Raw genomic sequence first — 21,878 nt, 5'->3', positions numbered from 1 at the left:
AGAATTCCATGGATGGAGGAGCCTGGTGGGCTACAGTCCATAGGGTTGCAAAGGGTCGGACATGACTGAGCGACTTCACTTTCAGTTTCATACACACATACTCGCACTCACATCCACACACTATACACAAAGCAGGTGGAAAAAAATATCCAGGAATAGCATGAAAACTTCTGGGGAAAAAACGAACAAACTAGAATCAGTTGCTCCATCAGTTTACTATCTACCATACTGAAGGAAAAAAAAAAACTTGTAAAAACAATTGGAGTATTCATATTAAAAATTACAATTTGAGAAACAAGAAAGAGATTCATAAATATATAGGCATTCACTTTATGAGAAGGTATAAAAGTATCATTTCAAGTAAGTACAGAAAAGATGTACCACTCATGTAAATGTTTCTGAGAAAATGATATCTCATGCAAAATGCAAACAATAAATTTCAGAATTTCAAAAGAGTTGAAGAGATAGTCAATCAACCAATAAGCCTTTATGATTCTTCTCCCCAAATCTTGTTTAATAAATAGTCACAACAGCACAAATCACAGTAGAAAAGGCAGACATTGATGAAAGAAAAAGTTTAAACTTCTGTAACTTTATAAAACAGTATATGCAACATTACAGGCCACATGAATATTTCTGGAAAATATTTAATATATAATCAAAAATAGATTTAAAAAATATTTACTATCATGGATATATGGCTGTGTGTGTATATAAAGTGCTCCAAGTTTAAGAAAAAGTTAAGAGAGCCTACCAGAACACAAATGACATTAAAAAGTTTCCCTAAGTAGATTTTCAAGACCAATAAATATATAAATATATAAATATATACAATAAATATATAAATATATAAATATATTTATAAATTATATAAATATATACAAATAAATATATAAATATATACAAAGCCCCATCAAAACCTATAAAATGCTAATACTAACTATACCTAACATCTGTTGAGTGCTTGCTACTGACCACAGACTGTAATGTCTGTGGTCTAATGTGGGTTTGACAAGTCCACATTATGCAAGGCTTATGCCAGGCTTTGCGGCGGGTATTTTCACTACTGAGGAGAAAGGAACTGGGAGCAAGGAGACTTGAAGGAACTTTCCCACAGCACACAGTTAGCTGTGGGAAAATCTGAATTTAAACTATGTCAGTCTGGCTCCCAAACCAGTTCACTACTCTGCCATGATTTTTTTTTTCACTGATGAATGAAAATGATGAATTGGTCTAATTATTTTTAAAAGGTTAATATTCAGCATTGGTAAGAATGAGGGAAAACTTTCATTCTCAAATACTCTTGATGGTCATGTAGGTTGATAAAGTCTTTTTGAAGGGAAATATGGCAGACTCTTTCAAAGCATTTTAAAGTAGACCCAAGAATTCCACTTCTAGAAAGCCACCTTTAAGTAACAGCTGATGTAGGCAAGAGATGTCTGAAAATTAATGTTGTGGCAGCATTATTTGTAAGAGTGGAAACTCAGGATCAATATATAGTGATTAAATTGAAACTCAATCCATAGAGAACACAGACAATAAGATGAGAACTTTGGGCACCACATTTTTCGCCCCTGTTGCATACGTCCAATGCTCCATGAGCAGTTCAGGGACATGACAGGAATGTACAACATCCGGAATATAAATGTGACACCCTCTAGAGGTCCATGTGAGTTAACTCTCTAAAAGAACCCAGATCAATCTTTTATACAAACTTCACATCTTCCCATGTTAAGAGAGTTGAGTTCCACCCGGGATGTTTTTCTATGTCATGTCATTGTTTGCTAAGATCTGTTGGCGATTCAGCCTGGAGTTTTCAGACTCCTTCCCATTTTACCAACACAAAGCTGCATCCTTAACACGAGGCTCATCCTACATTAATTCATAGACAATGCAGAGGCGGCCAGGGTAGACTTTCAGTTCCCGTTCTGCCTTTCTTGTTAAAACATCCACAGCATCACTCAGACTCGGGACATTTCATCCTGGGTGAAATAACAGGTCCCTTGTATACTAGTGACCAGCCCACAGCGCCCGCTCACTGCAGAAGTTAACATCTGCTATTTCCTCAAGGCACCGATATTCCCAGCCAGGACCACTCGGCCCTGAAATGGGTCACGCTGTGTGTGCTGCACTTCTTTTATCAAAAGTGGGGTTCAAGGCTGCTGAGGCTCCGTCTCAGTGGACAAGCTGTGTGGGTAACGCCTGCAGGCACCTGGACTGAGAAAGGGAGCCTGGGGCCTGAGTAACGTGCTGTCTCCATTCAACATGGCTGAGACCAAGAAGAATAGGACTGCTGCACCTAGATGCCAGCCTTCCTCTGTCTGCAGTGGGGACCTCTGGGAACAGCCAGACCACCGGCTTCTTCCAGATGCTTCCATGCCCTTAGAGGAGCTGCAGAGAAGAGCAGCGCATGCAGGCTGCAGGTCCCCAACCCCGCCTCCTCCAAGCCATACAAGCAAGGGGAGCAGGGAGGAAAGAGAGTGGCATATTTTGAGATGTACTACTCAGCGACAAGAAAAAGTCAGCTTTCCTGCTCTCTAGTTTAAAGCTCTCAGAGAATAATTTTCAAAATGTTAAATGTCCCATTACACAAGTGTTAAGTGAGGCCATGTAAAGATTTCCTTAACTCACTAATGAGAGAACTGGAAGAACCATAAAGCTATTCAAAGATTTGAGAGGCTGAGTTATGTATAGATGCGGAACAAATGCTAGAATAGGATTGCTCACCTAGATACAAAACCGGTTAAAGTCCTACAGGGCAATAAAGCTGTAGCCTCTAGAGTTATCCCTTCCTGCTGTGTGTGTGTGTGTGTGTGTGTGTACGCGCGTGTGTGTGCGCACGCACGCTCTCAGTCACGAAGTCGTGCCTGACTCTGTGTGACCCCATCGACTGTAGCCCACCAGGCTCCTCTGTCCATGGAATTCTCTAGGCAAGAATACTGGAGTGGGTAGCCATTCTCTTCTCCAGGGGATCTTCCTGATCCAGGTATCAAACCAGTATCTCCTGCATCTCCTTCACTGGCAGGTGGATTTTTGCCACTGTGCCACCTGGGAAACCTCTTCCTGCTCTGGACAAGAATAATTTTCATTTATATCAGTTTCACAGAGGTTAATATTTACCCTTACAGAGCGATAAAGTAGCCTAATCAATAAGAGGTAGTGAGTCAAACAAAGAACCATGCCCCTAGAGAGCTAGGGTAACTTGGGTCAGAATAGACAATGTTCATCATGCCACAGCAAGAGGCAGAAGGGTAGCTGCATGCTTTTTCAAACTTGGGGATTTTTTTTCTTACCCAGCTGTGTGCCTGTTGGTCTTTGGATAGTGAACAGAAATGACCATACCCACCCATGCTATTACAAACTGCTGGGGCCTAAATCAGGGGTGCCCAGTCTATGGATTGTGGACTGGTACCCACTGCCAGATCAGTGGCGCCGTTACAAGTAAAATGCACAATAAATCGGCTTCCCAGGTGGCACTAGTGGTAAAGAATCTGCCTGCCAATGCAGGAGACACAAGAGATGCAGTTCAATCCCTGGGTCAGGAAGATCCCCTGGAGAAGGAAATGACAACCCACTCCAGCATTCTTGCCTTGAGAATCCCAAGGACAGAGGAGCTTGGTGAGCTATAGTCCATGGGGTGGCAAAGAGTCAGACATGACTGAGCACACACATCAATAGTTAAATATTGCCATGGTGGTTATAGCTGATGACTAAGTTCCATCATCATTCATAGCCTGGAGAATGTAGTCAAACTCAGTTTAAGTTAGATTCAACATGGGAGAAGGAAGGAAACTCGCAGAATAATCATTTTCCAAAGCGTGATCTCCCTCCTGGCTAAACAGGCTGCCCTAGAGCTTGCCTTCTGCACATCCAGAGCAGACTTCAAACAAAGATTCATCCCAGAATGACAGCCTTGCTGTTCTACCTCCGAGGAGGAGAAGAGGGGAAAAGTGATGGGGGAGCAGGTGATGCTGGAGCATGAAACTGCTCAGGGGAACACAGAGACAGGATTGGACAAGCGAAGGAGATGGGCCTCCCAAGGCTGCTAAAAAGTCAGCTATGACTTCATCTTAGTAATAGGTCTGTGATTTTATGACCTAAACGGGGCCCAAAATATCTATTCAACCCACCTCACAGGATGGCATAAAGATAAAAGAAATAAAGAGAAAAGCCGTAAAAGCATGTTCTGCTCATTCAGCTAATAGTGTTCTTACCAGTTAACTCTGCTTACTGGGTCAGTGGGAGGTCAGGAAACTCAGGAATCACTCTGAGCGACACAGAGGTGAGGAGATTTAAACAGTTCTTCGACAGGAACAAGAATTCCCAGGCTCCCTTTAGCTCTTCTAAAAATCAGTTTTCTAGTTGAGACAACAATGAATAGAGTTCACATACTTTTCAGTTTGCATCTGTATTTTCTGTTGGATATTTGCAGATTTAATTCTGCTTCCCTGGTGGCTTCCCGCATGGCTCAGATGGTAAAGAATCTGCCTGCAATGCGGGAGCCCTGGGTCAGGAAGATCCCCTGGAGGAGGACATGGCAACCCACTCCAGTATTCTTGCCTGGAGAATCCACATGGACAGAGGAGCCTGTGGCCTAGAGAGCCGGACCCGACTGAGCAACGAAGCACACAGCACACAATTCCTCTGTTATGCATTCTTTGGAGTATTTCATTGCTCTATAACTTGTTCAGTCACTCAGCAGTGTCTGACTCTCTGTGACTTCATGGACTACAACACACCAGGTTTCCCTGTCTTTAACTATCTGCTGGAGTTTGCTCAAATTCATGTCCATTGAGTCGGTGGTGCTATCTAACCATCTCATCCTCTGCTGTCCCCTCCTTTTGCCTTCAGTCCTTCCCCAGCATCAGACTCTTACCCAGTGAGTTGGCTCTTTGCATCAGGTGGCCAAAGTGTTGGGGCTTCAGCATCAGTCTTTCCAATGAATACTGAGTGTCGATTTCCTCTAGGAATGACTGGTTTGATCTCCTTGCAGTCCAAAGGGCTCCCACGAGTCTTCTCTAGCACCACAATTTGAAAGCATCAATTCTTTGGTGCTCAACCTTACTATGTATTCTTAGAGTATTTAATTGTGGTATAACTTATATACCATAAATTGATCTGCTTTAAGTAAAAAGTAATGATTTTTGGTAAATTTATACAGTTCTGCAATGATCACCACAATCCAGCTTCAGAACCTTACTGACACCCTAAAAGATCTCTTGTTCCCAAATGCTGCCCTCCCAATTGGGTCCCCCAGTCACTTGCTGCTCCTTCAATAGGGCTTCTTCAGCCACAGGGAACCCTAATCTACTTTTTCTTTATAACCCACCTTTTCAGGACAATCTGTAAAAATGAATCATGCAACATTTTGTCACTTGTGACTGCTGTCTTTTATAGAATAATTTTTTCAAATGGATGGAATACCATTTTCTCTGTCCACTCACCAGCTGATGGACATTTGCATTGTTTCTATTTTTTTTCCTAGTGTGAATAACCCTGCTGTACACTTCTGTGTACATGTCTTTTTATGGACATATATTTTCATTTTTTTGTGTGTAGACATGTAAAAGAAGAATTACTGGGTCATCAAAACTTAAGGCTGAAATTTCAATTAAACTGTCAAACTCTTTTCAAAGTAGCTGTACCATTTTACATTCCCACCAGCAATGTCCCGGTTTCCACACCCTTGCCAACTTCTGTTACTGTCTTTTTCAACTGAGACAATATTTCATTGTAGTTTTGATTTGCATTTTTCCAGTGAGTAATAATGTTAGTCATCTTTGCATGTGTTTTTTTGCCAATCAAATATTTTCTTAAGGGAAGTGTCTATCTAGATCATTTGTCTATTTTAAAACTGGTTGCTCATTTTAATGAGTTGTAAGAATTCTGTGTGTACTGTGTACCAGTGTTTTATCAGAACTGTGATCTGTAACTATTGTCTCCCTGTGACTTGTCTTCACATTTTCATAACAGTACATTGCAACAGCTTAAAAGTTTTAAATTTTGAAAAAGTTAATTTTTTTTTCTTTCATGAATGTTTTATACCATATCTCAGAACTTTTGGCCCAACCAAGATCAAATATATTCTTCTATGGTTTATGCTTTACAGTTTTAACTCTTGTCACTAAGTTTACAATTCATTTTTAATATTCGTGTATAGTGCAAAGATGGGCACCATAAAGGACAGAAATGGTATGGACCTACAGAAGCAGAAGATATTAAGAAGAGGTGGCAAGAATACACATAACTATACAAAAACGATCTTCATGGCCCAGATAATCACGATGGTGTGATCACTCACCTAGAGCCAGACATCCTGGAATGCAAAGTCAAGTGGGCCTTAGGAAGCATCACTACGAACAAAGTTAATGGAGGTGATGGAATTCCAGTTGAGCTATTTCAAATTCTAGCAGATGATGCTGTGAAAGTGCTGCACTCAATATGCTAGCAAATTTGGAAAACTCAGCAGTGGCCACAGGACTGGAAAAGGTCAGTTTTCATTCCAATCCCAAAGAAAGGCAACTCCAAAGAATGCTCAAACTACCACACAATTGCACTCATCTCACACACTAGCAAAGTAATGCTCAAAATTCTCCAAGCCAGCCTTCAACAGTGCATGAACTGTGAACTTCCAGATGTTCAAGCTGGATTTAGAAAAGGCAGAGGAACCAGAGATCGAATTGCCAACATCCTATGGATCATCAAAAAAGAGCTTTCAAAGTGTTCAAGAAAAACATCCACTTCTGCTTTATTGACTACAACAAAGCCTTTGACTGTGTGGATCATAACAAACTGTGGTAAATTCTTCAAGAGATGGGAATACCAGACCACCTGACCTGCTTTCTGAGAAATCTGTATGCAGGTCAAGAAGCAACAGTTAGAACTGGACATGGAACAACATACTGGTTCCAAATCGGGAAAGAAGTATTTCAAGGCTGTATATTGTCACCCCGGCTTATTTAACTTATATGCAGAATACATCATGAGAAATGCTGGACTGAATGAAGCATAAGCTGGAATCAAGATTGCCGAGAGAAACATCAATAACCTCAGACATGCAGATGATACCACGCTTATGGCAGAAAGTGAAGAATTAAAGAGCCTCTTGATGAAAGTAAAAGAGGAGAGTGAAAAAGTTGGCTTAAAACTCAACATTCAGAAAACTAAGATCATGGTATCTGGTCCCATCACTTCATAGCAAGTAGATGGGGAAACAGTGGAAACTGACAGACTTTATTTTTTTGGGCTCCAAAATCACTGTAGCTGGTGACTGTAGCCATGAAATTAAAAGACGCTTACTCCTTGGAAGAAAAGCTTTGACAAACCTAGAGAGCATATTAAAAAGCAGAGATATTACTTTGCCAACAAAGGTCTGTCTAGTCAAGGCTATGGTTTTTCCAGTAGTCATAAATGGATGTGAGAGTTGGACTACAAAGAAAGCTAAGTGCCTAAGAATTGATGCTTTTGCACTGTGATGTTGGAGAAGACTCTTGAGAGTCCCTTGGACTGCAAGGAGATCCAACCAGTCCACCCTAAAGGAAATCAGTCCTGAATATTCACTGGAAGGACTGATGCTGAAACTGAAACTCTGATACTTTGGCCACCTGATGCTAAGAACTGACTCATTGGAAAACACCCTGATGCTGGGAAAGATTGAAGGTGGGAGAAGGGGATGACAGAGGATGAGATGGTTGGATGGTGTCACTGACTAATGGACATGAGTCTGAGTAAATTCCGGGAGTTGGTGATGGACAGGGAGGCCTGGCGTGCTGCAGTCCATGGGGTCACAATGAGTTGGACATGACTGAGCGACTAAACTGAACTGAATCATGTGAGGCAAATGTCAAAATTAATCATTTTGCACCTGGATATCCAATGGTCCCAACACCATTTGTTGAAGTTTATCCTTCACCAATTAAAGTACCTCGACACCTTTATCAGAAATCATAGACCATCTACTACAAGGATGCTCCTCTGGACTCTATTCTGGTCTGTGAGCTGCATGACTAAGGTTGAACAAGTATTGCCCTTTCTTGATTATTTTAGACATGCCAGTGCCTTTACCTCTACATCTTGGATATCATCATCAGGAGACACAGAAATATAAAAGAAATGTTTATAATCTGTACTTTGCATGCACAAGTCACAAAATTAAGATGATTACTGTGAATATTACAGGTTATTTACACTACCAAATATGTTACCTACTAGCACATCAGATACAGTACTACTACTTCAATAACAAAATCCACCTAGGAACCAATGATTTTATTGAATTTACTCACCCTGAATCCAGGATAATTTCCTATAATATTCTTCACTAAGTATATTTGCAAAGACGTTTTCTCTAACCAAAGTAACACTGTGAGATTCCAAGTTGACATAAATTTGGGGTAAGGGGCTTTTCAACCTTCTATGCCTAGGCTAGGCAGTAATAATAATCCCACTCCCCTTTCCCATCAATTGCTGACAGACAGCAAATGATTCACTGCTGGCCAGCGATACTGAAGAAACTATGGGGTTACCTGGGGAAAACATGTCCCTGTTTCATTTTTTAAAAAGTAAAGAGACAACTTTTATACGTTCCTGTCTCTGGATGTTGCCATGTAAAGAAGAGATGCTAGGAGTTGAGGTAATCCTCTGTGACACAGCAGAAAGCCAGGTGAAGGGCAGGGAATATCTTTGTATCATGGAGATGCTGCATTAACTAACTTGGCTATTGCCTCACTCTGGGCCCCTTTTTATAAGATGCAATAAAACTTCTGTTGATTAAGGCATTGATTTAAGGTTTACTCTTACCTGCAGTCAAATCATCCTGTTTCACAAAGTATCCTCAGAAGGTAACAACTGGAAGCTATAGTGACTCAGGAATTGTTGACCTGCCCTCCAACAAGAGAAAACACACCTGTACAAATCCATTTTCTTTCAAATTTTCTCACTTTGACACTGACTCAACTCAGCAAAAAAGGTTATCACCAGCCTTTCAAATTTAATTCTGGGGATATAATATGGAGACAGGGCAGAAAGAGCTTTGGATCAGCCCGTGGGAATGGCAACAATTTGCAGAGAAAAATGGGACTCTCCAGAAAGAAAAGAGGGGGAAGAAAATGGAAATTATAAAAAAGAGATTGATTCCTTCTCTGCTAACACTGAAGATTAGCCTGGGGAGGCAGCAATTCCTGTGTATCCTGTAGCTTCTGAGGATAAAAATAAAAAGATCACAGCTATAGGCAGAGGTGGAGACAGCATGGCAGAGAAGACAGGAGGTGGTTAGCCTGAAGTTAGAATGGCTGTCCCGACCACTCTGGGGATCCAGTGAAGTGCCAGTGATGCTGACAAAGACGTATGTAGATCAAAGGTCTGGTGTACCAGCCTGGGTAACAAGAAAACACTGGATGTCTAGTGTGTATTTTTAAAAGTGTGATAAATATGTTCCCTATATTAATGTATACATACAGTGTAAACCTTAAATATACCATATATGTGCATGCCTGAGTGCCTGCTAAGTTGCTTCAGTCACATCCGACTCTTTGTGACCCCATAGACTGTAGCCCACCAGGCTCCTCTGCCCATGGGATTCTCCAGGGAAGAATACTCGAGTGGTTGCCGTTTCCTCCTCTGGGGGATCTTCCTGACCCAGGGATCAAACCCACACCTCCTGTGTCTCCTGCACTGGCAGGTGGGTTCTTTACCACTAGTGCCACCTGGGAAATGCCTAAACCATACACATGGGAATTCAATCTATACAATAAAAATGTATGTCATATAATATTTTCTACCATTTTGGTACTAGGAGTGTTCATCTTGTATGTAAAAGGGAAAGAGAACTATAGAACTTGAAAATAAATTATAAAATTTACTCCTGAAAGAAATTCATTATACAAAATCTACTCTTCTTGGTAATGGTGGAATAGCTTCTAATGGGTTAACCTTTACACAGATAACAGCTATCAATTCTGGACACACAAACACAAAATTAAATTAAGGGGTGGGTGGGGGAACAAAAACACACTACCTAGAGGCAATTTTAGGCACTAAATTTGGGGGAGAGGGGAGTTGAGGAGAATTCATTTAAAAGAAGAGAATGGAATGGTACCTGGTAAATTTCCAATACTTTATGAACTTTTGCCTGAAGGCAGCTCCAGTCAGCACCAAATGATGTTAGTAAAACTGAAAAGAGTACCTATGATCTTGCTGCCTTGCAGAACCAGAAGAGCTTGAAGTGACCACTGCAGCTACGAACTGAGGGGATAAATATTTATGAAAGAGATATGCACGGAAGTCAAGTCCTAAATTCTGCATAAAAAAAGATCTGTTTAAATCTCCAGGCAATCCCAGAACTCATTGCAGAGAGGAGCACAAGCTGAAGGGACTGAACAAAAATGCTGATTGCTGCCCACCACAGAGGGGAAAGTTTGGAGTCTGAATCTTGCCAAGTTGACTACCTGCTAAAACAAACAAAAATATCAATATACTTAGCGCAACAGAATCTAGAGTTCTGCAATGGTTACAATGTCCAGAATATGATAAGAATTACTAGACTAAAATAAAATAAAATAAAAAGAAGAATGTGACTCATAACACAGAGAAAAGGTAATCAGTGAAAATCAACTCTGTGATAATCCAGAAGACAGACCTAGTGTACAAGTGTTTGGAAAGCACTTATTAGAACTGTGCCTGAGAAAAGAAAGGAGAACCTATCAACAAATATGAAGCTCGACAGAGAAATAACACACTATAAGATGCACAAATAATTGTCTTACTTTAATAATTACTTTATATCTTTGAAAACAATTCCACATCTATTTTATTCTTAATAAATCATCTGAAGCTGGTCACTGTGCATCATCTAGGAGCTTAACCAGTTTAAACACTGTGGTAGCAGACAGTCTGGTAAGTACTGCACACTGAGTCAAGAAAACCAAATCCTAACTACAAACATCTCCCTGTGACATTAGATGAGACCATTAACCTCCATGGCCACTGGTGAGTTATCAAATGTGAGGTTGGCCCTAAGTCTTCCAAGCCTTTTGTGAAAGACCTGGATGCATTTGCTAACCATCTTAAAACTAGTTAGCGTGAAAGTGAAGATCAACACACAGGTAGGGCTTCCACTTACCACCAACACCTGAACCAAACAAAACCAGGAAATCTTAACCAAGCACGCATCACCTTCAGTAACTGCTTTAAGGATGAACACAGCACAAAACCAGCCCCAGACCCCACTGCACTGCATGGATATCTGTCATGTGCTTTGTAAGAAGGGCTGCGAGGAGTCGTGAACGGGGTGTTAAGCTGAGAGGAAGCCTAGCTATTTCCTCTCGGCCAATCTAGATGCTGCAGAATTGCACCTGGAAACCAAAACCACTCATGGTAAGCAAGTTGAGCAAGTCCTGGATCATCATATGATGTTTTTCAAGTTTCTCCTATGAAGCACGTAAAAAATGAAGTGGGTAGTGACTGAACTGAAAATTTAATCAGAATGAGGTTCTGTTGTAAGTGCATTTTAAGAACCCATTTATCTAATGTACTGTAAGTCTAAAAAAAAGAGATTGTAAAACTTTTGATCCGATATGAAATGCTAAATTTTGACGGGGGGGAAAGTATATATAATTTATTACTGTGCTTTTCCCTTTTATAGAGATTATTCAATTTCCCCACAAGCTTGTTTTTCTTTCTTCCTTCTGTGATAAACAAGTGCCAAAAATGAAGACAAGCCAAATATATAGATTGCATATTTTGAAAAGTCACCGTTTCTCACTGCACTGGGCTGAGCTGACAGCCCACTATCCTGCAGGCATCTGTGGCTGGGTGTGTGGGTGCCTCGGCTCCACACATAGCTAAGCCCCAGCTTCTCACTTTGGCCCAAGGTACTCCGCCCCAGCCCTGAATCCTCACGATATGTTATGATGACGGTATCCTCACGTGGCATAAGCTGTGCCACAGATAAGAGACCTATCCATCCATGAGTGAAACAGAAATAGATCGTACAGATGGAGATAAAAGAAAGCCAAAATACATATGAATGTTTGGGAACAGAGCTCACATGAGAATTCAAATGCACGGTTGTCTAAAGTGATGGTATTAATGAGATATTTGGATGTAGATGAAAGCAAATCCATTCACGGGAATCTGGGGGGAAGAAAAACAGAATTTATATCCACCAGGGTCTCAGAGAATCACGTCATCTTAGGTTGGGAAGAGACGTTGGAGGCCACTGAATCCAGCTACATACGTTCCCCAAGCCAGAATCCTGAGGGTTGGCAATTCTCCTTAGGATTTCAGGAATCCACACCAGGAGAGTCACATTCAGACTCTTTGATTTGAGTACCAGGGTAATCAAAGTTGCAATGCTTTGGAGATCAAGTTTCATTTTGTTTTTATCCTAATTGCTGCAGGGTTCTGAATCCTGGGCTCTAAAAATTCATCTTGAACATATTCAACGATGCCGCGTTAGAGTTATGAAATATTAAAAGCGTTGTGCTCATCAACTGAGCCCATCAGTGGCAAGATTATCACAGGCCAGTGTTTCTATCCCTGGGCTGTTGTTTTGTGAGAGTTTAAAAGCCAGGCATGGTTTCTGCTCTAAAGGGCGTCACAAACACAGGTCAGCAAAAAAAATAAGTACAGTCAGACCCAGGCATGCTGATCAGATTTCCTCCAGTCACAAGTGTTTAGAATATTGAAAAATGGGGTCGATATTTACTGAGCATTGACTGTGCTGGAGAAGGTTAAACAGCTTTGGAACTATTTAGCCAGGTGAAAAGAAGCCTGGGGTAGAAGTCAAGTACTTTCTAATACACTAAAATCATCTGAAGTAGGATGCTGACTAATCATTATTCATTTAATTCCAGAGGACAGAAGAAAAAATGTAAAGGGAGAGATAGAAAAACATTATATCCTGACTATTAAAGAAATGGGGAGAAATTATTTGAGGAAAGTGATACTAACACCTCTTTGGGGAAGTTTCAGAATAAATCAAACATTCATTTATCTTGATTGGACTGAGAAAAACACATCTTGATGGCAAAGATGTCACCTGTCACTCACCAACATGTCCTTCTTCGATGTTATAAAAAGAGACAGCATGGCCCAGATTTGGATAAAAGGAATGAATGGCCCTAATGGTTTCAGTTTTTCTCGATCATTTATTAGAAAGAGAAAATATGAGATCTAGCTTTTTTTCCCCAAAAGGGTTATTTATTTTTTCCTTTGGACATTTACATTACTAACAGGATGTTCTCCTCTGACTTAACAGAGAAAAGGTTTGGCCCTAAAGTCAAAACTCATTAATCAAAACCCGAGCCCGTCTTGCCCTCTTTCACAGAGCTGAAAAGCACTCTTTTCTCACAAAAAGTATTTTAAAAGTTAACTGCTGAATTTTGAAAGTTTGCAATAAAACATTCTTGTCAGTGGAGATCTTAAAATGAATATCTCACATTACCATCAGACCACCCTGAATATGGAGTCAATCTTCTCAGAACAGGGAAAAACACAAAAGGGTAGTGTGGCTTCTTTTATTCTTTATTTAAACCCATTTTCCTTCTGCAAGTCTGTAGGGATCCTAGTTTCAACCTCAGTCTCATGATTCCCATACAGTCCATGTGGGTGTGTGTGCCTATGTGCTCATTCAGTTGTGTCCAGTTCTTTGCAACTCCATGGACTGTGGCCCACCAGGCCGTGGGCCTGTGGAATTCTGTCCGTGGAATTCTCCAGCAAGAATATTGGAGTGAGTTGTCATTTCCTTCTCCAGGGGATCTTCCCGACTAAGGGATTGAACCTGCGTCTCTGGTGTCTCCTGCATTGGCAGGCAGAATCTTTACCACTGAGCCATCAGAGAACCAGGGCTATGTACCAGATACAACGCGAGGGTTTCCTCCACACTCATGAATGTCCTCAGTATACACACACATGCTGTCTGCAAAGGAGTCACTTAAAATGTAAGAACATGAATCAGCTGAAAGTGAAAGGGTGGAAAAAGATACTTCATGCAAACCAACCAAAAGAGGGTAGCGAGGCTATTCTAAAATTAGAAAAATTAGACTTTAAGTCAAAAATTATTACAAGAGACAAATCAGGATGTTATATAATCATAAAAGGTTCAGTTCACCAGGAAGATAAAGCAAATACACTGTTAAGAGGATAGATCCTGTGTGTGTGCTTATCACAAAAAATAATATATAAAATAAAACATATTAATTATAAACATGAATGAGATAGCAGAGGTCCAAAATATATGAAGCAACCATGGACAGAATTGAAGGGATAAATGCCTCTACAATAAGAGGAGAATATTTCAATATCCTACTTCCAGTAATACATAGAAAAACCAGACAGAAGATTAACAGCAGGCTTGAACAACGCAACAGACTAACTGCACCTAACACATCCATACAGAATTCTTTGTGCAGCAATACCAGAAAGCAAACTTTTCTCAAGGACCCAAGGAACATTCTCCATAATAAATTATATGTTACTAAACTATATGTGAGGCCACAAAATGTCTTAATTTTTAAAAGACTGAAATCATACAAAGTGTCCTCCAACCATAATATATAAAAAAAACTAGAAATCAACAAAGGAAAACTAGAAAATTCATTAAGTATATGGAAATCAAACAATATGCTCTTAAACAATCAAAAAGGAAATTATCAGGAAATTTATAAAATATCTTGAAACAAATTGAACTGAAAACACAATATACAAAACTTATGGGATATAGCCAGCAAAAGGTGGTGTTCGGAGTGAAATTTGTAGCTGTGAAAGCTAATAAGAGAAAAAGGTCTCATACCAACAACCAAGCTTTAGTTCTTAGGGGGAAAAAGAACAAACTAATCCAAAGACTAGCAGAAGCAGGGAAATAATAAAAATTAAAGAGAAATGAAATTAAAATACAGTTAACAAATATTAGCAAAACTAAGAGTTCATGCATCTAAAAAAATAAAAGGACAAATCTTTATCTAGATTGACTAAAAGAAAAAGAATACTCAACTGAAATAAAAAATGAAAGAGGGAACATTATTACCAATTTTACAATTATTTCTGGAAAACTAGTAACCAAAGATTTAATAAAGTACTTATAATAAGAAAATGAAGAATTTAAAAGAGCTGACTATAAAAGAGTCCTGCTCAATTGCACAGTCGCGTCTGACTCTTCACGACCCCAAGGACTGTAGCCCGCTAGGTTCCTCTGTCCATGGGATTTCCCAGGCAAGAACACTGAAATGAGTTGCCGTGCCCTCCTCCTGGGGATCTTGCTGACACAGGGACCAAACCTGTGTCTGCTGTGTCTCCTGCAGTAGCAGGGGGATTCTTTACCACTATGAACAATTAATTGCCAACATATTGGATAACCTAGATGAAATGAACAAGTTCCTAGAAATACACACTCTATCAAGACTGAATTATGAAGAAATAGAAAATCTCAATGGACCTACAGCTAGTAAGGAGATTAAATCAGTAATCAAAACTCCCAACAAATACCAGGACTAAATGACTTCATTGGTAATTTTGACAAACGTTAAAAAAAAAAAAGAATTAATACCAACCCTCCTCAAACTCTTCAAAAAAACTGAAGGGGGAATGCTTCCTAACTTAATCTATAAGGTCAGTGTTACCTGATAACAAAGTCAGATAAAGACACTACAAGAAGAGAAAACTACAGAGCAATATCTCTCATAAATACTGAAGTAAAAATCAAGAAAATCCCAGCACACAGAATTCAATAGCACATTAAGCATCCTGTTACACCATATAATAGCAAGATGTATCCCTGAACACAAGAATGAATCAATATGCATTTTTAAAAAACAAATGTAACACCCAACAATTAATAGAATGAAGGGGAGGAATACATGATCATTTCAATTAATACATAAAAAGTGTATAACAAATGTTAACACTTTTTCATGATAAAAGTACTCAACAAAAGGAAACTACTCCACCTAAGAAAGGCCATTTCTGAGAAACCCAGAGCAAAAACCATCCTCCAGCATAAAAGACTACACTTTTTCCAAAAAAAAGCTCATTCCAGGAAGCCATTGCCTTCTGTGTCTGTGATGCACTGAAACATCTATGAACCATGAATTAAGCCCCCACTATTCCATCAGGTTTAGGGGCTCTGGGAAGAGGAAGAGGCTACTCCCCATGCGCCCCTAAAACCCAGCCTCCTGCCACTGCATCGCCAGGCCCACCAAGGGCAAAGGCACACAGGATTCCTGCCCTCCGAGAGCTCATAGTGGGCACCTGCACCCTCCCTGTTCAAGTGCAAAACGTGATCCAATTCAAGATGTGGACGGAAGTTGTCATCAACTTCAGGCACCTTTGGGATGTTCACACCTGGTTTTGCAAACCACTCCAGGACCCTGCCTGTGTCCCCAGATCTGAGCAGTCACAGAAACCTAAAGGAAATTCTCCAGCAAGTTGTGAGACAACATGCATTTGTACATTTCCATTATTCACTGTTTGAGGTTATATACTGAATACCTACAATGACCCAAGCACTGGATTAATAGTGCTTTTCAAGAGGGGAAGAAACCCTCAAAAACAAAAAAAAAAATTTAAAAAGACAAGAGATGGAACAAAATCTTGTTCAGTACCTCCCCTACCTCAAGGCAGGTGCTCTAGGCATCTTCTCTAATCAGAATTTGCACGCACCTCTGGGTCAGGTGGTCGTTCCCATCTCAGCAACCGAGGAAGACCTAAGTGCCCTGTCTAGGGCCCCTCACCCAAGCTGTGGGGCTGGGGGACTGCTGGGGAGGCCACGTCTCTGCCTCTCCAGCCCTTTCCCAAGACACCCCCAATACAGGGTGTCCCAGTCCATCCTGAAAACAGATGACGGCATTTGAATGGAATCAATCTGGTGTCTGAACCTTGGGAAGCAGTAGGGGAGGAGAGGCGGAAAGAGTGGAGGTGTGTTTGTATAATAATGTTATTTATATAATGATAGACATCCGGTCTCATCACTCTTGGCCACCTACTCCCTCTGCCACGTGGCCCGCGGCCTGCCAGCCCTCCCGCAGGGGTAGAAGACAACCTCACATGTGGATGCCTGCTACCTGACGCAGTAAATGCCCTCAATACATGACCCTGAACTCTGCTCTCCAGCCTCCCCCGACCCCAGGCTCAGCCCACGTCAATCCATTCTATGACAACCTCTCTGCTTTGCCTTAACGATCGCTCCAATGTTTTACCTCCAGAACCAAACTATCAGGAGTTCTTCATCACTTTGGGGAATAACCCACACTTCTAAGTTTGACCTTCACCCCCCTCAGTCTGAACCCAAGGCCTTTTGAAGCCTGTCTCCCCCCAATCTGCACAAAGCACCCCTACACCCCAACCCTGAGCTCCATCATCCATCCTTGCCATGAGAGGATGAGAACTCAGATTCCAGGATCCCACCTCACACATCTGTTCCTTCTCTCTTCCCTCCTCTCTTCTTTCATAATGTCCTGCTCTTTCTAAGGGCTCTTTTCTTTAATTTTATTGAAGTATAGTGGATTTACAATGTTGTGTTTATTTCTTCTGTCCAGCAAATGGATTCAATGACACATATATATCTAAGCGGTCTTTCAAGTCCAAGACTCCAGTGGAGCTTTTCCTGAACCATCTGCATCCACAATAATCTCTCGCACCTCTGAACAATTCAAAGCGCTTACTGTCTGGGACACCTGGAGCATAAGCTCTATCTAGGTTTCCTTTTTGATGGCTTGCTTTTCGTCTTCCTAGATGAGGTGACCATAAGCTATCTGAAGCTGCACTCAGTCCCTCCGTCCTGAGATCCCAAAGCCACCTGAGACAGCTTTCCCAGAGCTGCTGGGTCAGCACTCATGCTCAGACTGGTAAAACTTCCAGAAGCTGGAGACTTCTGCTTAAGTCCCAGGAGCCAAGTTCAGATTCCCAACTTGAAAGATACAACATGATTTCTCACAAAAGAAACACTCTGCACTGGTCTGACCATCGCTCCCATGGGAGCGTGTCCTAAGTCTGAACTAATCAGTCTATGAGCAATAATTAGATGGAGGTGAAGTGACATATTTGACCCAGGGATAGTCTCTCAGAGGAGCAACCTCACCCTACCCCACTCCCTGCAGAACATGGGGGAGCCCCTGAGCCTCCCCAAGAACAGGTCTTTCGGGTCTGCACTTGGAGCTCTGGCAAACCCTACTCATTGGTTGACTGTGGGAGGAGGAATGGAAAGAGCAGTTGGGCAGCTGTGGAAGGAAAACAGGCATGGGAAGGCTGCCCTGCTTGCTGTGTGCAGGACGAACACAAAGCTCATCCTCAGAGATGCCTGAGAACACTTGTAGGAGGCTGTAGAAAACCTAAGCAATCTTTTTGTCCAACCCAATATACATGTGTGTGTGCTAAGTCGCTTCAGTCGTGTCCAACTCTTTGCAACCCTATGGACTGCAGCCCATCAGGCTCCTCGTCCATGGGATTCCCCAGGCATGAATACTGGAGTGAGTTGTCATGCCCTCTTCCAGGGGATCTTCCCAACCTAGGGATCGAACCCACATCTCTCATGTCTCCTGCAAAGGCAGGAGGGTTCTTTACCATTAGTACCACCTGGGAAGTCCAACCCACTATATATGCTACTGGTTAATTTACGGCCACTTTTAATCTAATTGGAAGAAGGTATTTTTGAGGCCATCACATCTTAGGGAACTAGATCTCACCCTGGGGGCTCCCTCCAACTTGCCTGGTTGGCATTTTTGTTGAGTGGAGCATAGCTGAGGGGATGGAGAGCAGGGGCCCAGGCTGATTTCTTAGCAGGTCACAGCAGAGGAGGGATCAAGGCTTCAGCTGGTCAGGCTGGGTCACTGGTACATCTCTGGAGCCAGGTCCATAGCCAGTGATTCAAACCATCCAGACTGAGCTGGGTGAGGACTGGCTTGCGAAGCTCTCTGTGCACATGGTTACCAGCCAAAGAGGGGAGAGATGCTATGAGAACTTATAGATGCCCACTGGCCTTAGCACAATGTTCTAAAAGCAGTGATTTAATAATATGATCTTTGTAATTGAAACAGATTAAAATGATTGAAAATGGGCTGAGCTAGAAATGGTTAAGTGAACGCTATCATTGACAAGCTAAGAAAAGAGGATTCCACTTTGCTACATAGAAGTCTCCCCCTTTCTTAAGTTCTGCTTTCCTTGTTCTACTTGATCTTATTTATTTTATCTATTTTTGTTTGATAAGTAAATCGGTTTGTGTTGTCACTATAAATAAATGGTTACATTTTTAATGTAACCATTAATTTAATATTCCTCAGGAGCTCTTAGTTCACCAGTCCCTGCCTGAACGAGGGTGCACAGATGTGTTTCAAGCCAAGGATATCAGTCGCCTAGAGAAGAGCAGTGTTCAGATAAGAAAACACAGACTCAGCTCAGGCTGGACATTACAGGCTGTCATTCATTTGTCTAATTTTACCAGATCTCCACCTACTTCCTAAAGCGAATGACTCAGATGCCATTCACAGGAATTCAGAAAGCTCTTATTAATCAGGAACTGTTCTAGGTAAGAAATAAGAAAGTAAGTAAACCGCACTGTGGTAAGTTTAAGGACAGGTAACATCAGTGATGCCATGGATGCACAGAACAGGCATCTCATGGCCAGAACGGGGCTGGGGTCAAGGTAGTCATTCCCCTAGAGTCAGAGCATTAGGAAGACAAGGGATGGAGGGGCCACCAGAAATGGAGAAGCATGTGTAGCACATGGGGAGCCCCTGGAGCCCCACCTGCCTATTCACAGTGATGTGGGTGGGTGGGGCGAAGACCAGTGATGTATGAGGTTGGGAGGGGGATGGGGGGGAGTACAGATGGCAATGGCCAAGCTCTGGAGTTGATTCTTCTCTGATGGCAGCCAGGGGACTTTGAAGGAGGACAGCAGGCGAGAGACAGTCAGCTCCATGTCACAGGCAAGTCCCTCCCAAGTGGTGATGGCCCAGGGGTCTGGACCAGGCTGACCTGAACCAGGCAGGAAAGATGAGGAGTGAAACCAGATATGGGCAGTGGGTGAGGTGGCAATCGAAAGACTCCAGAAACACTTGAGAGAGTCAATTAAAAGTAGCTGATGACAGAAGTGGGGGTGGAGGAGAAATGATCTTTCTGTTGACTTTTTGTCTTAATTTCACATCTTGAGAACTCCAGAGCTGAGAGGCTTTTCTATCCGTGCAACGTAACTACTCCATGAGTGGTCACAGACCCACACAACCACGGACTCTTTTCAGGACATTCAAGGCCAAAAGCCAATGGGCTGTAAACATCCAGGACCCAGGTCGCTGGCTGCCCTCTGAGACTCAGCCTGAACCTACCTATTTCAGACTCACTCTGTGCACGAAAGGACGGATGGTCAGCGGGGTGAGAGAACATGGGAGAAGAAGGTGGGGGACCTCGGGGGAGCTGGGGCGCTGGCCTTTGAGCATGCACAGCAGGCACCTGCTTCAGAGATGATGTGGGAGAGAAAGGCTGCTTGAGAGGATCTGCAGCCCAGGCAAAGGAACGCTTCTGCCCCCCCAGGAACCACCGCCCGCCCAGTTGCCCAGGCATCTACTGAGGCTGCCAAAGTTTCTGATGATGCCCACAACACACCACTATCACTCCCTGACCCTGAAAGAGTCCTGCTCTGGCCGCCCTTCCCTACAGGAAAGTGTCTGCAGACCCAGTAGTTATTTAACACCATGGTTACACAACTGGGCGTTTCAAGAGTGTTTCCATTTGTTTCGGTGCATGTGCTTTTCTCTTTTTGCCACTGAGTACCACATCCCAGAGAAGACAAGCGTGTCAAGCCAGTTAAGATGCAAACGCAGCACACGCCTGCTCTGTGGATGCTCAGACCACAGGAGAATCGATGGCCTGTTTCTCTGCCTCTTTTCACCATCCTCCTCCGCCATTCTCCATCTTCTCTTTCCACCCATATCCCCGCCCTGTCAGTAAATGGTACCGGCAGGGAGGCAAAGTCCCAGCTGCCAGTCCTTGCCCACTGGCTTTCAGAACAAGCAGTGCCCGGCAGAAAGGGTCCCCATCTGTCCCACTGCTGCAGTCCAGAGAAGATAACATGTGAGGCTTTGCAAGATAACTGAGGGCCCCTTCCCGAGGCAGCACTGCAAAAGAGAGCTCTTCACTTGCTAAGCTCACCAGCTCTCCCTCTTTCTCTTAAGTTCAGAAAATAACCAAGACATCAGCGGGAGACCTGACTGCTGAAATCCAGTCTTAACCTTTGAGAACGTAATTTATTCCAGCCCAGGGTATCACAGAAAGCCCAGCATGGATGGGGGATTAGGTGGCCAAGGCAGCCCCAGTGAAAGACGCAGGATAACGGAGTGCCTCCCCTGAGAGCCTTCCTGCTGGAGGAAAAGGCATTCAGCCAAGACAGAGAAGCTTTAAAAAGCCCTTGCCGGGTGAGGGGCAGGATGAGAGAGGCGGGATGCAGCAGAGCCCTCCCCACAATGGGTGGCGGGTACAAGCTGAGCTCTCTCGGAGGCTCCCAGGAAGGGGAGAGAGGATGAAAGACGCGACGGCTTCAAAGGCTTCTCAGGGCCACCAGCAAAACCACGGCCCAGACAGGGGGTCTCTCTGTGTCCAGGCAGCTGTCACCACCCAACCGACCTGGCAAAGTCAACAGGAGCCCAGGATACGAGGAGAAGGTGGCATTTGGGCCAAAATCCCCTTGAGGTAATTTTCAACAAATCTTGCTCCAAGGCATTATAGCTACTCCTTGGTCGGCCATGAATCACTGGACAGCTCAACATCCAGCCCCCTTCCCAAAGCCAGCTTAAACTGCTCACCATGGACCCACTGGCCCGAACGTCTTGAGTGGGTTCAGAGAAACGAATAGGTGGAGAAACACTGAGACACGTCACAGGTAGACTTGCCCCCTC

General features: G+C 42.6%; 1 protein-coding gene across 1 annotated transcript in view; it reads right to left on the bottom strand.

The window, feature by feature from the left end:
- Positions 1-21,878, bottom strand: part of OPCML (opioid binding protein/cell adhesion molecule like) — a 1,017,619-nt gene that overhangs the window by 952,880 nt on the left and 42,861 nt on the right. The gene's annotated exons all lie outside the window — the stretch shown is intronic.

This window comes from Odocoileus virginianus, chromosome 28 (assembly GCF_023699985.2).
Source record: "Odocoileus virginianus isolate 20LAN1187 ecotype Illinois chromosome 28, Ovbor_1.2, whole genome shotgun sequence".
NCBI classification, from domain to species: domain Eukaryota; kingdom Metazoa; phylum Chordata; class Mammalia; order Artiodactyla; family Cervidae; genus Odocoileus; species Odocoileus virginianus.
Note: the sequence above shows the minus strand (reverse complement) of the source record. Positions and strands in the feature narration are given on the sequence as shown.